The sequence below is a fragment of the Gymnoscopelus microlampas genome (assembly GCF_963454915.1).
Source record: "Gymnoscopelus microlampas genome assembly, chromosome: 23".
NCBI lineage: Eukaryota > Metazoa > Chordata > Actinopteri > Myctophiformes > Myctophidae > Gymnoscopelus > Gymnoscopelus microlampas.
Genome location: NC_139960.1, coordinates 3,789,346 through 3,804,540, shown reverse-complemented (window position 1 = coordinate 3,804,540; position 15,195 = coordinate 3,789,346). Strand labels below are relative to the sequence as shown.

Below are 15,195 nucleotides of genomic sequence, written 5' to 3'. Positions count from 1 at the left end.
CCCAATCTACAAACTCACATCAGCTATTTTTGAAAGTCTGCAGCAGAAAATAGTATTATGTATGTTTTGTAATAATCATCTACTTATACAGTATCTGATAAGTAACTAAAAGTTGTAAAATAATTGTGGAGTAAAACATGTTTTAAAAAAATGTGCCGTCTTGCCTCTGACAGTGGAGTAGAAGTATGAGTTATCCTAAAATAGACATTAAAGTACAGTAAAAAGTTCCTCAAAGTTGTACTCAAGTACAGTTCTTATTTACTGTACTTTCCACCAGCGTCAATTAGATAGTTCTTTGTGTTGGCCACATAGAAATATGTGACAGCGACTGATAATGTGCAAAAGGACACAGTGATTTTACCCTTTTCCCATGATTTCAAATGATGCGTCATATATTGAAATCTCAAAATAGTTGAATAAGACACACTTATTTGAATGAAACTCAAATCAAGAAGCTGACAAAACATACAGTATTGTGATCCTAAAACTGCTGTTTGTTATACTGAGTGGATGCTTCAACATTTAAACTGAAAAATTGAAAATAAATAAAATTTAAAAAAAAACATTTAACCCATTAAGACCGGGAACGCATCTATGTAACCACTTTAAACATTATTTTATACTTTGGCTATTCAAAAATAGCAGATCTACAAGCTCACAGCGCGGCCAGCGTGAGTGCCTTGTAGATCTGCTATTTACTTTTTTTAATCGTGAAAATTTGTGCAAATCTTTCAATACATATGTTTTTAAAGCAAACGTTTTGAACTCCAATATTTGCTTCTGGGTATTCTAAATCCTAACAGTAAAAAAATAAAAATAAACCAAATGATATGTATTTGGCCACAGACCCCCATCTCAAAATATTTTGTTCTCGGGACCCCCAGAAGCAAAGATTTGAGTTAAAAGTGTTTACATATATTCAAAGATTTGCACACATTTGAACATGACATGAGCAGATCTACTGGGTGCCGTGCTTTGAGCTTGTATATCTGCTATTTTTGAAGAGCCAAAGAAATTGACACAGATGCGTTCCCGGTCTTAATGGATTAGAAAGCAACAAAAACAACCCATTTCCTCGATTTGCCACGAGTTCATGTCTGCCTACTTGAGGCACTTTCTATCAGGCACTGTCACAACACTAACTGGGGCTTATGAGTCACAGGCCAAATGGTCACAGACATTCTGTGACCATTTGGCCTGTGAGTCAGCCCTCCAAATGCACACCAAGTCTCAATAGCAGAAATGAAATGACAAAAGGTGAAGACTAGGAACTCAATGAATAAATCAGCTTGCTATTGATAGAAGGAGCGATAACAAAGGACATGCTTAATGATCAAGGCTGGTGGGTGGATGGTAGATTTTGCTTGAGATAAATATTAACCTCCTAATGGGAGGAGAGAATAGGATAAATACCTTGGTACCTGCGCTCCAGGTCTCTCACAAACACGCGCACACACGCAAAAACACAGGAGAGCACATCCTTAAGATCAGAAAAGCTGTAATTCCTCCATTTAGATTGGAGGTCATAATGGGATCGCAGCGTCATTAATCTTCCCCCCAATTTAATTAGTCTCTGTGATGACAAGAGGGTTCCGGCAGGAACTCACATTAAGCAGTGCGGGTAATGATGATTCAGACCCATACAGAACTGTCTAATAAGCAGATCACAGCTTTGGACCTGCATCGTCACTGTGTGACATTTCCGCTAATGCCCCCTAGAGCATTGGTTCTCAAAGTGGGGTCCGGGGACCCCCAGGGGTACTTGAGGGGATACCAGGGGGTCCCCAGCTAAATGATTTGTAGGAACCAAATGGACCCTTATGGGTCTGTAACTCTGAGAGTGTACAAATGGAACCAAATGGACCCTAACGGGTCCATTTGTACACTCTGAGTTAAATTATCATTGATTTTACAATATGAATTGGTGTCCCAGAGATAGAAATACCATTAAATGGGGGGTCCGTAGCCTAAATGCATGTCAAACTGGGGGGTCCTTAAATTACAATGATTGAGAATCACTGCTAGAGCCGTAAAAATCTTCTCTTATGGGGGTCCCTGGCTTATCTTTTCAAATGGGGGTCCGCGGGCTAATAAGTGTCAATTTGGGGGTCCTTGACATGAAAAAGTTTGAGAACCACTGCCCTAGAGGCTGTGCTGCTGCTACATCCAACCACCCGACATTGCCATCCTTAGAACCCCCTCACTCTCCACTAATGGGGGGGAAAAATAGGAAATGATGAAGTTATTAGTAGTGGAATAATTGGGTTGGGGGCGTATATTTTATATTCGCTGACGGAGGCACTACAGGCAAGGCCATGGGGTCACCAAAATCAGCAGGGGTTAATCCTGTAATCCGCCAATTAGAATATTAGATATTGTGTATGCAAAGTTGACATTTTGGCCTGGGGTTGGCACAAGAAGAAAGGGGTCACAAAAATCAGTACGACGTGCACTGTTCCTGATTTTTGTTCCAGAGTAGATCGGTGCCTGTTTATAAAGTAAATAATCCGTTGATTGTAATATCTGACGTTATTAGTAGGCCACTGTGGTAACAGCTCCGCACTGGGTACTCTGACAACGGGTATTGCATAAACGGGTGGGGCACACATTTCCAACTTGCATCATCCCCAACTTGCATCATTCCCAACTTGCGTGGTCCCAGTAGGTCTAGTAATGAAACATCTTAAACCTAAGTCAAGTCAGACAAATTAATTCATGAGATATTTTTTGACTAGTCTGGCTTGCCATGACGTGCTATTACACATCATATTCAAAAGATATCTGTGATCAAATAAGCCTAGCTGCATGTGACCTCGCCGAGGCTAAATTGGACTTTGCAAGAGTAAGTACAAGGGCTCATAAAATTGCATTCAGACATATTTGAATTTAAACAGTCCTTCTAAGGCAGCCCTCAGTCTGTCTAAAGTAAACTTTTCCCACAAAAGCTGACATGCCAGAGTACATAGTAACCCCAATGCCAGCAGCTATGTAAAGAATAGATTCCTTTGTGAATGTCTAGCCTCGATCCTGACACTCAGACAGAGGAGTCACCTAGCTCTCTGTTGAACAGGAGCAGACTTGATTACTGCAACCGCAAGTCAACTCTGGAAGAAAAGCACACATACACGGACACCACACGCATTTGCATGCAAAGAAACATGTGAACTGATGCATGTATTAATAACCACTTATAAATCTTTGTTGAGTCCCCCATGGCTCTATATTAGGCTCCATCCTTGTTTCCCTCTACACCGAAGCACTTCGCCTAAAATAGCTCATGCGTTGCGTCGCTGTGAGCTTATTGAAATGCTATTTTCACTGAATGTTCGCCACCAGAATATGGACGCTAGGGTTTAAGCATTTAATGCTCAAATTCCGTAATGGCAATGGGGGGGGTAAAAGGGCTTTGACCGAATGACCGCATACATTCCATGCTGAATCATACAGTTTGTTCAAACACAAAGGATGAGGACTTACCCAATGTGTGGAGTGATGAAATACCTGCCATTTGGGCAGAGTAGACGTATACGCACTCACACACTTATTACTTGCATGACACAGAAGAGACGACAAAGCTGAAGCTCAAGGCTGGTTTACTCCTGAATGTCAGCAGATACACATACCGTGCATGCACGCAAGTGCACACGCACACAGTCACTAAGAGTGCCCAGCGGGTTCATACGTTGTCACCAAAACACGCTGTAATACTTGTTTAATTTCAATTCACAGGGTGCCAAAGTCGTTGAATTATATGCAAAGCACGACAATTTTTTATTTGTGCAGCTGTACATAATTTAATACAAAGAGGTTTTTAATGACCAAGAAAGAACAATTAGACAGAGACAGAGACAGAGAGACAGAGAGAGGAGAGAGAGAGAGAGAGAGAGAGAGAGAGAGAGAGAGAGAGAGAGGAGATGAGACGAGACATGAAGTGGGAGAGGAAAGTGCATAGAAACGCCCGAGTCATACTTCGTCGCAGGACGGTTTCGTGCGTCAAAATTAGCAGACCTACAAGCCCACAACGCGTCGCGGGTGCAGCACCTTGTGGGCTTTTAGGTCTGCTAGTTTTGACGCGCGAAACCGTCCTGCGACGGAGCTTAACTTGGTCTTCAGGAGAGAGAGAGAGAGAGAGAGAGAGAGAGAGACAATTAGAAGTTAAGCAGATCAGGGATTGCGTGGCTTCCTGAGCATCTGTTCAGGTTGCTCTGTGATCCGTCATGGCAGCGCCAGCTGCTGCCCTCACCTCTTGATTGATCAGGGAGTAACAGCACAAAGCAGCATCCTTTCTTTTGTAGCAATTTGTGTGTCTGCGTGTGCATGTTTTTGCCCAAAGTCTCCTTTTTTTTTGCTTTGGTGGTTTTCGTACCTTTTGGGAATTTGCAGCGCATGGCCCCGCAGGGCACAAAATGAAGCGTCGCCGGAACCGGGTATGACCGACTCTTCTGTAGGATTCCCAGACTCGGGGGGATTAAGAGGGGGTCTTTAAGAATTCCAACATGCCACCTCCTCTGTCCCCACAGGTTTGTTACTGTCTAACCTTCAAGGATGATGGTTTGTTTATGTGTGTCCAATTGGTATTCATGAACGCTCGCTTCTCTGCTGCTAAATCACACTGTAAAAAGCAAGGCTATATTCTATCTCCCTCTCGCTCTCTCTCCCTCTCTTTTCCCTCTCTCTCTCATCCGCCTGTCTCGCCTTCCTCTTTAGATGCATCGCTGTCTTGTTTGCGCGTCGTGCTTAAAAGGACCACGTCACCCATTTTCAACCTATCTTCATGTAATTAGTAATCAAAAAAAGGAGGGCTGTGGACAGTTCCGAAACCTGCCTAGGAGGGGTTTCTTCCTTGGCCTACTGGGAAAAGTTTCACGCTGATTGGCCCAGCGGTGCCTGAGATTAGCTGCTCATAGACAGACAGACAGACAGAAACCTAATCTCGGCCTGGCGGAGATAAAAATCAAAGGAGTAGTAACACATGGAGAAGATATTTTTCTGTATTTGACCGAGCAGCATGATACTCAAGTGAGCAGTTAGGGATCAAGTGTCTTGCTTGGGGACACAAAGCTAGGCGGAGTCAATTAAGGATCAAACCAGGGACATTCTGATTTCCCAGACTGCCACTGAATCAACTGAGCCACTTTCTCTGCTAGAGCGGATACTGCAGAGCAAGAAAAGCGGACGGTCTTTAGATACCTCAATAAAATTATATATTGTAGCAAAAAACAAGGGGGCCAGAAAACAATGTGTGATACATCTTATTTTATTTTCCTGAAAAGTTTATCTGACAAGGTATTCCAATCATTCAGAAATAATGTTTGCTCATAAGCTGGTCCAGCTGGCTCTCTTTGACTCTATAGTTTGCCTCCCAGGTGCGTCAATGGCACATGCCTGACGTAGAATGCTTACCTTCCTTCTTAACACATCGGGTGCCAGAGGTTTATTAAAATATTATACGTTCAGTGCCTGCATTTCTTCCATCCACTTACGTTGATATGTTTCGTGCTGTAAGGAAGTGCATGTAAACAAAGCGTGCGTGCGAGACGGCGGAGGGTCCCGACTAACGCCTGGAACAATAATATTTCTAACGCGATCCTCCATTGCAGAGTGATCGCCGATCGAAAACGGCTCACTTCCACCACGTTAAAAAGAAATGGAGATATTAAGCTTTTAGTCGGAGTTAACATTGGAGAGGCCGACCGGAAGGATTTTTGACATGGATCCACACCCGGCCTCTCCTTCTCAGAGACTCCTTGGATGATCCCAACGTTTCGTTAGAGCGCCCCACGTGGTTCCCACGTATAAACTACATCCATGCGCAAGTCCCTGAGTAGAGCCCATTGGTTCAGCCCATTGCCCGAGACAGTTTTGCTCGTTCATGTTTTGACCGCAAACATGCAGTACCAGACCGGGCAACTCACGGTCCTGGGGGTTTGGTAGCTTTAAAAGACGACTTCACCGATTTTCAACCTATCTTCATAAAATAGGTCCTCACTAATACTCATGATAAAATGGTAAAAAAAATTCTACTTGGTCTGTGTCTCATAGGAGGGCTGTAGACAGTCCAGAAACCCGTCTACCAGTGACATCATCGTTAGGCATGTTTTTTTTTCTCCAAAAAGATTTCACATTTTGTATTTAGATTTTTATTAACACGAGAACAATGGCTTCTTTTATTGCATTGCAACTTTCCAGGAATAGAAAGCCTGCAGTTTCTATTAGCTTGGATTCCCCATTGATGATGTCACTGGTAGACGGGACTCTGAACTGTCCAGCTCTCCTCTGAGACACAGACCGAGTAGGAAAAAATTGTACCATTTTATCATGAGTATTAGTGAGGACCAATTATATGAAGATAGGTTGAAAATCGTTGAAGTCGTCCTTTAAGACATGCAAATGAGGCTTTATGCAGCATTAACACCTGCATCCTAAAATCGAATCAGACCTGACCCGACATGATGGGCTTGCATCGATTCAAATTTGTAAATTAATAACCTGATTTGGTTGGGTTTGGTTTTTACTTGCGTTAAGAATTTGCTTTTGAAAAATGACAATGTCAGCACATTCAAATAATCTGCACCATCTTTGACGCTGGTTTGGGGCTGCCAACAGCTCTAAATCCTTTCATGTGAATTATGAAACGCTCCACGCCTGTGTGTGTGTGTCAAGCTCCATCCTGTTTGCTCAGGTAGGTTTTTTGTGCTGAGTGGTGTGGGAAGAACATCATCAGTAATCATCGTGGATTGCCAAATGAGGTGTAATCAGCCTGGGCTAATATTCACTGCAGTGCGTGTTCCCATGACACCAGCTAACCAAGCTTTGTGGCCGTATACCCTACTTTAAGAACCCTCACCACCTCGCGTTGATACTACCTCTACTGTAATAAGGGATCACAGGTGGAGACTGTACATTTAATTGCATGAGCCGAGCCAATTTGTTCGGGAGCTACCACGTTCACAAAGTTGTTTGTACGGATAATTATATTCTGACTCAATGTTCTTATGCAAAGTGATGCATGCAAATAGCAGCGCTGAGCCAAGACCATAAGCAGGTTTAAAATTAAATGATAATTATGGTGATTATATGTGGATCTCCGTCTTCATGTGGCCTATGTCACTCATCTCCATTGACTTAAAATTTGTTTCTAAAAAGTTAAAAGGTAAGGTAAGTGATATTTTAGTTAAAGTAAGTGTTAAATAGCTCTAAATTCGGAGTGTGACTGCAATCATTAATTGCTATAGCGTATTTGTCCTGTGACACAGGTCAGAACACAGAACATTAATCTTCAGGTCGGGATACAAAGAAATGAGCAGACGACTGTCTCCTTGTTGGCTTAAATTGGCAACCCACCAGAACACATATTTTCTGTTTATCAAAGAGCTAGAGAGAAGGCGAGACCCCTGTTACTGAACAATCTATCTATAGCAATGATTAGTATCACAATATAGAGCTTTAACCTTTTAACAAAATCCTTTTTGTTTAAAGGTTGACATCAAATTTCTTTTTTTGGGGTTTTTTGTTTTGTTTTCTGACCTCAATTACACCCCAAAAAACGGAAATTTGAAAATTCAGTGGATTTTCTGTGCTCTGTTTTTTTCTGAATAATTAGGCACAGAAAAGTGCTGTGATTTGCCCGTGGACTTTGATGTAACAGTCCATTGCGCACGCACGCACAAACGCACGGTGTACCGGGCCATACTTAAAAAAGAAAAAAAATACTCTTTATGTAGCAGTACGTGAAGGTTATGATGACATCATAATCATTGCTTATGATGTGGAGTGAGCCTTGGTAGAACAACAATGATACACCTACTATTACTGTAGAGACCGCAGTGGTGTTGTACAGCAAAACCTGGAGTGTTTGTGTTTTACTGTAGCACACAGTTAAATGACTACTTTACTGTGTGGGTCAACTCTCCTCCACCCCCCTCTCTCTCTCTCTCTCTCTGACACTGCAGGCCATTTCATTCTTCTGTCTATCCCTACCCTCCTTCCTTTATTGTCTCCGCCAGGCCGAAAGGCATGGCGAGAGAGTATGTTTTACCCTCCGTCCGTCCTTCCGTCCGTGTGTCCGTGTGTCCGTGTGTGTGTCCTGTCTGTGTGTTACCAGCTAATCTCCGGCACCGTTGACCCGGTCGCTGCGAAACTGTGCACACCCACTCCCTGGATGCCAATTCAGAACCTCTGCCCCACATTTTTCACATGGGCCTGTTATAGCGCCACCAGGAGGCCGATTTGTGCAAAACCTATTTTTCCCCATTACTCCTACAGTTTTTAACCAAACGTCATGCAAATCGGTACACAGTATCTCTATAGTCATGTGATCAACCCTGATCTGTCCGATTTCACATATTCCATCCTCATTGGCTAAGGTTGGCTTCCAAAGTTTCCAGGATTTGTCCATTTTGAACAAACTGCCTCAAATCATGAACGCAGCTTGCCATTTCCATGAAATTGCACACGCACATTCCCATTAGGCCGAGGAAGAAATGCCACTTGAACATTTTCAAATCAGCCTCATGGTGGCGCTATAACTGGCCGATTTGCATTTTTAACTATAACTGCACCGATCTGCGTGAAACTTTGCACGCACACTCCCTAGAGGCCAAGGAAAAACATTGGACTGCATTCTTCACATCTGCTTTTTACAGCGCCACCAGGAGGCCGACTTATGTAAAATACATTTTTGGAGATTATTCCTTCAGATTCTGTCCAAAAAACACGCAAATTGGTACACTGCATCTCCATCGTCATGTGATTCTGATGGATCTGTCCGATATTTCATATTCCATCCTATTTGGCTTACAGTGGCTTCCAAAGTTTGCAGGATTGGTCAGTTTTAAACAAAATGCCTCAAAACATGAATGCAGTGTGCAATTTCCGTGAAAATTTGCCTGCAGATTCCCACTAGGCCGAGGAAGAAATGCCCCCCTTTTCACATTCACGTTGGCCTTTATAGCGCCACCAGCAGGTCTAATTTAGCAAAACACATTTTTGGAACAAAATGCCTCAAATCATGAATGCAGTGTCCCATTGAAAGGCCTAAGAAGAAATGCCACCCTTTTCACATTGGCCTATTATAGCGCCACCAGGAGGCCACAATAACCTACCTGACCTGGCGGAGACCTGTGCTCCGAGGAGCACTTTTTCTAGTTACCTTTTCTTTCTCCACACACACACACACACACACACACACACACACACACACACACACACACACACACACACACACACACACACACACACACGTTTGTATTACTATACTTGTGAGAACATCAACACTTTAGGACAGCCATTTTATGAATGCTATTTTAAAAAAAATGTTTTAACGGTAAGCCTAAAGCCGAAAAACAGCAGATCTACAAGCCCACAACGCGTCGCGCTGCGACGCGTTGTGAGCTTATAGATCAGCTATTTTCCGGTGCATGACACATGGCGCGCAACTAAGTATAAATCATGTTTAACTCCAATTCCAATCCCTAAACCTAACCTCTAGATGTCTAATCCTGACCTGAATGTTTTTCTGATTGTTAACGTATCTCTAAAAATCGTTTTTTTAACCATAAAACAACCATTTGCATTGTGAGGACCAGGAAAACGGTCCTCACAATGTATATTTCTTCAAATTCTACCATACTTGGTCCTCGCAAGTATAGTAATGCAAACACACACACACTTTTCCATCTCACACAACCCTCCCTCCCTCCCTGCTTCCTTCCCTCCCTCATGCATTATTTTCCTTCTACCATTCCATCTCACACATTCCCTCCAATCACTCTCCATTCTCTCATCTCTACTTCTCTCTCCATTTCCCAGCTGACATTTGTTCCTCGTTTTACCTCCTGCGATCTCCCTGCCAGCTTCCATTGCTCCCGCCATCGCCTCTCTCTCTCTCTCTCTCTCTCTCTCTCTCTCTCTCTCTCTCTCTCTCTCTCTCTCTCTCAGGTTATAAGAGAAGATCTGGATCATTAATTCGTGTCAGTAGAGGTACAGCTCTGCAGCAGAAACAGGTAGCACAGGTAGCAGGAAGATTGATTGCAACTCTCTCTGTAAATACCATTAGAGGCCTGACTTATGCGTGTGACGGTAGCCTGGCTACCTCACGCTGAAAACAGCCGATCTACAAGATCACAGCACATCGCATTGCGACGCATTCTGAGTTTGGATATATATAGGCTATTTTCAGTGTGTGCGACGCGGTTATATGATGGAGTAGGCTCTCACTCTACAGTATGTGTGTGTGTGTGTGTGTGTGTGTGTGTGTGTGTGTGTGTGTGTGTGTGTGTGTGTGTGTGTGTGTGTGTGTGTGTGCGTATTATGCGTGCATGCATCGATTTGATTTTGAAAATGGTGTGTGTCTAGATTTTGTGTGTGCCTCTGTGCACATAACACGTTTCAGTGTTTGTTTAGCTCAGGGGTCTTTAGCAGGGGGTCCTCAGAGTTACTACAGGGGGGCCACCACATTTTTGTGTGATATTCTTGGGGTTTGTTTTACATTTGAACTACTTCGACCCTAGCATCCCTTTTCTGAGAGGAACATTAGCCGAAAATAGTAGATCTACAAGCTCACAATGCAGCTATTTTCGGTGCATAGGTTTGGGTGTAGAAGGAAAAAAGAGCAGACCAAGTACAGAGCCAAAGGTCAAGTTTACAAAGTATTGAGGGTGTAAGTGGTTAAATGTATGAAAATACACATTCGTTACCATGAATTCAAATGTGTAAACAAACAAAACAACACTGATGAAAGTGCTGACAAACACGTTTATGAAGCCATCTATGAAATATGTTATACAGTACTGTATATAGTGGGGGGTCCCTGCTTCATCTCTCTCTCTCAGCTAAGGGGTCCTCCTTGGCCTGAAGCTGTCGGCTTGTTGTGCAGGCGTGGAGCCATGTTCTGCTTGCCCTGCGTGGTGCGGGGAGATGTTAGCATGCCGCGCGGCATCTGGAGCCTCCCCGTAGACAAATTTCTCTACTCCCTTTCGTCTCACTCGTTAATTTTTTCCACATCCTTAATGGAGTAGTCCACCCAAAAAACGACTTATTTTTGGGGCGGTGTAGCCGCCCCCTATAAGTGAGTTTTGGACACCGACCAAAAAATTTGTGTACCCCCTAACCCTTCCATTGTTAATGCAAATCGATACTTTTTTCATATCAGCCAATCACATTACAGCTAGTGTCATCACCACTAACTGTAATGTGATTGGCTGACTTTGCAAATTCAGGACTGTGATTGGCTAGCGAAACACATGACACATGTGCAGCCCTATGAATAGCAGTATGGACTGAAAAAAAGTCATTTATCCTTTTTTTAAAGTGAGTCATGTTGTGATGACCACACACCGCCCACTTCACACTGGGTGTGATTTTTTATCAATCATGAAGCATTGAATTCATGTTTTTTTTTTTTTTTTTGACGTATTCCTAAGCCAATAATTTCATTACGGCGGAAAGATGCTATAATGCATCCGGTAATAGACTCTAAGGAGACTCTTTGAGTTTCCTACTGGAAAGACCGCAAGTCATCAAATTATTGGCTTAGGAATGCGACAAAAACAAAAAAATCTCCATGAATTCAATGCTTCATGGGGTGTGTAATTGATAGAAAATAAGTCATTTTTTGTGTGAACTACTCCTTAAAAACAATTCCACGCTGAACATGACAAGAGCCGATACGACGATAGCCACGCTGCAACATGCAGAGCGTGAAGATGTTGTGGTTCTGTTTTCACACTGTCAGAGTTGAATTACTGTAACACTCAGTGTGTCTCTGTAGGAGGAGGAGGAGGAGGAGAAGAGAGGAGGCAGCGCGCGTCACAGTGTCCAGACATAAGACCGAATTACGTGGGTTTCAGAGCCCACCATGTTCCTCGGGGCTCAGTAAAGGATTTATGGCCACTGACATGAAGCGTCTCCCTGGGGAGGCTGAGCTCAATGGGTGGCTGAGACGAATGAGAGGGGTGAGGCCAGGCGAGGAGACGGAGAGGAGAGGAGGCTGAGTGGAGAGGAGAGGAGAGGAGAGGAGCTGGGTGTGAAGAAGTGGGGAAAAGGTAACCTAACTCCCACAAATGGAAGAATCTTAATTGCTTCACACTTGTTTCACATCCTATACTTCCATCTGGTATCTCGGTAGCCCAACCGCTGAAGAGGGCGGTCCCTTTTTTCAAGCTACTTGGCAGGTGATTGGATGGGACCGTCTGTCTATCACCGTCTGGGCGTGCTAACTACAACCAATCATATTGACGTGTCTACATGACGTATAGTACAATACGATACGATACGATAATACTTTATTGTCAGTTTGCACTGAAATTTGTCTTGCGACCCAGAAACAGCCATGTATGCAACATAGTCATAAAACTTCATTCTATTGCAGTAAGTTGTAGCATAAACCCAATTTCCATACATTCCAATTTCTGACTTTTTGCCAATTGTCAGATCAATACCATAGTCTAAAAACTTCAGGTTTTTGCCAATTGTCTAATATCTAGTAGCTCAGCAGTTCCTCCTGGCTCAGTTCTTTTGTATACTATTCAAACGTGATGAATAGTGAAAGAACTACAATGCAACAGGCGCTTCTCGATGGCGTCACACCCGCAATGGGGGCGTCACCCCCCAATTGCCCGTAGTTGCTGCTGATTGGTTCGACTGGGCGCGGGTCGGTTTAAACTCCAATCTCTGAGCGATCCCAGATGGAGGCTGTATTGTGATCTCAATACTGCCCCATCTGGCGGAGTCAGGTTAGGGAAAAGGTGTATCTAGGTTCAACCCATTAAAACCGAGAGGCATCATTTTCGATTTTAGCTGCATATGTTTTTCAGAAAACTCATAGGATTTAGATATACAAGCTCACAGTGCTTCACTTCGTGCCGCGCTGCAAGCTTGTACATCTGCTATTTAAAAACAAAAACAAATATATCACTTTAGCAGTGGTGGAAAGTAACTAAGTACTGTACATGTACTCAAGTACAATTTTGAAGTATTTGTACTTTACTTGAGTATGTCCAATTTCCAATACTTTTACTTTTACTCCACTAAAAAAACAAAAAAAACAATTAAGTGCTTTTTCCACCACAAGCCAAGAGAAATGCCATGGTGTCAGATACTGTAGGAACAAAGGCAGAGGAAACAAAGACTGTGCAGTGCTTGTATTTCTACTGCTACAGTCACAAGGGAGGGCAAAACAGGGGCTGTTTTCCTCCATGGAAATAAGTCATTGTTGATTTGACGCGGGCCATAGCATCTTGACATGCTGCTAGGCTGTTAACGAGGTAAGGAGATGGAGATGAACCAATCAGAGTATGACGCTCTAGCTCCAAATACATGTACAGTAGTAAGTAGATATTGCTCCATACACCAGGGTTATTATAGTTAGCTAAAACTAACAACATTAATAATAATAATAATAATAATAATAATAAGCACATTTTAGTTAACTGAAAAAATAAATAAATGAGGCTTTACTACAGAAAAAAACGATAACTGAAACAGTATTGTGTGCTTACAAACCTAACTAAAACTGACTTAAATCATAGAGTAAATATTTCAATATTTCATGAATAAGCCTTTTTAAAATCTTTAAAAAAAATGAAAACACCAGATCTACAGGCTCACAACGTGCCGCAGTATGACACACTGCTGTGAGCTCATATATAGGTAATTTTCACTATTTTTCAGAACGCTGAGAATCTCACCACTGACAAATACCCAATATAACATTGTTTTTAATTTTTTTACTTTAACATTAAAACTAATACAAAAATGTAATAAAACCGAAATTCTGAACTATAATATTCTTGCCATCCTCAAGGCATACTGTAAGTGTAATTAGCGATGGCAAGGAAGACAACTACAGAGAGAGAGGAAAAGGTTTACCTAAGCAGCTCAGGCACATCAAACAGTTTTACAGTCCAGGGGCCAAATGTATAAAAAGTCTTGTGTATATTTAGAGGTAGAAATCTGTGTACACACATAACAGGAAACATGCATACGCAGCCTTTTTCTCAGATTCATACCCCACCTACGTTTTCTCCTGATAAATCTCAATCATCCAGAAATTGTGTGCATGTGCACAAGCCTAGTATCCCACCTCATATACTCCCACAAGTTACCATACATGGAAAATGTGACTTTCAGTAGCCCAGCGGTGCTCTACAACAGTGGTTCTCAACCCCCACATGATTTTGGGGGGGTTCCCAGAGGACAGTGAAGTGACAATTGAAGGACTTTTAAGACCTTTTTAATAGCAAAAAAAAAAGTACCTATAAAAAGTAATCAACAAACTATACAATAAAAACTGGTCAAACATTGGCCAAATTGTCAAATAATATAAGAAAGAGGATTTTCTTTTTTTAAATAGCCTATCTACATGCTCACAAAGCGAGGCGTTGTGAGCTTGTAGATCTGCTATTTTCACAATTTGTATCAACCGAGTCAAACAAAATGTAATGCCTCAACTCCTACATTCCAAGTTCAAATATGATTATTTTGGGGGGTCACGCCCTGAAAAAGTTCAGAACCACTGCTCTACAACAGTGGTTCTCAAATTGGGGTCCAGGGACCCTCAAGAGTTCATTGAGGGGGTTGCAAATGTACCCTTAAATGTCTGTAACTCTGAGAGTGTACAAATGGAACCAAATGGACCCTTGGTTCCATTTGTACACTCTCTGAGTTATGGGGGTCCTTGAAATGAACAACTTTGAGAACCACTGCCCAACTGAAACCGGTATGATGCAGTGTGAAAGATGACCAGAGCGTATTGATGATGAAGCATTGACTTGTATTGTTAAAAGCCAACAGTGTAATTTCTCTTATAAACTTACGGTACCAAGAAGTATGACACCAGTATGACACCAGCCCGAACACATTGTCTCATGTTCGGGGGGGAGGGGAGCTGGGCAGGGAGGGTGAATTTTGTCACTGCACGTGCAGATCTACAAGTTCATTTTTGAAACTTTTGGGGGGAAAAAATGATTAACGATGTTACTATGCTACATGTTACATGCAGGAGTTAGATATGATTTTTGCTCTTTTTTTTTTAGCTAAAAAAATGTTGGACTACCTGCAAACAGACCTGTGATATTTGGTGTCCTCCAAAGGGACATGGACCTCAGGTTGGGAAACACTGCTCTAAATGTCTACATGCACAGAACACAAATCACTATGTACCATGGTGAAGGTTTTTCCTGTTTGACTATATAG

The 15,195-nt window shown here is 42.4% G+C and overlaps 1 protein-coding gene across 1 annotated transcript in view; it reads right to left on the bottom strand.

Moving 5' to 3' along the window:
* Positions 1-4,796: 4,796 nt before the first annotated feature.
* tmpoa (thymopoietin a) overlaps positions 4,797-15,195 on the bottom strand; it is a 241,705-nt gene continuing 231,306 nt past the window's right edge. The window contains exon 7 of the transcript XR_014600173.1: positions 4,797-4,821. The gene's annotated coding sequence lies outside the window, so the exon portion shown is untranslated. The remainder of the gene's footprint in view (positions 4,822-15,195) is intronic.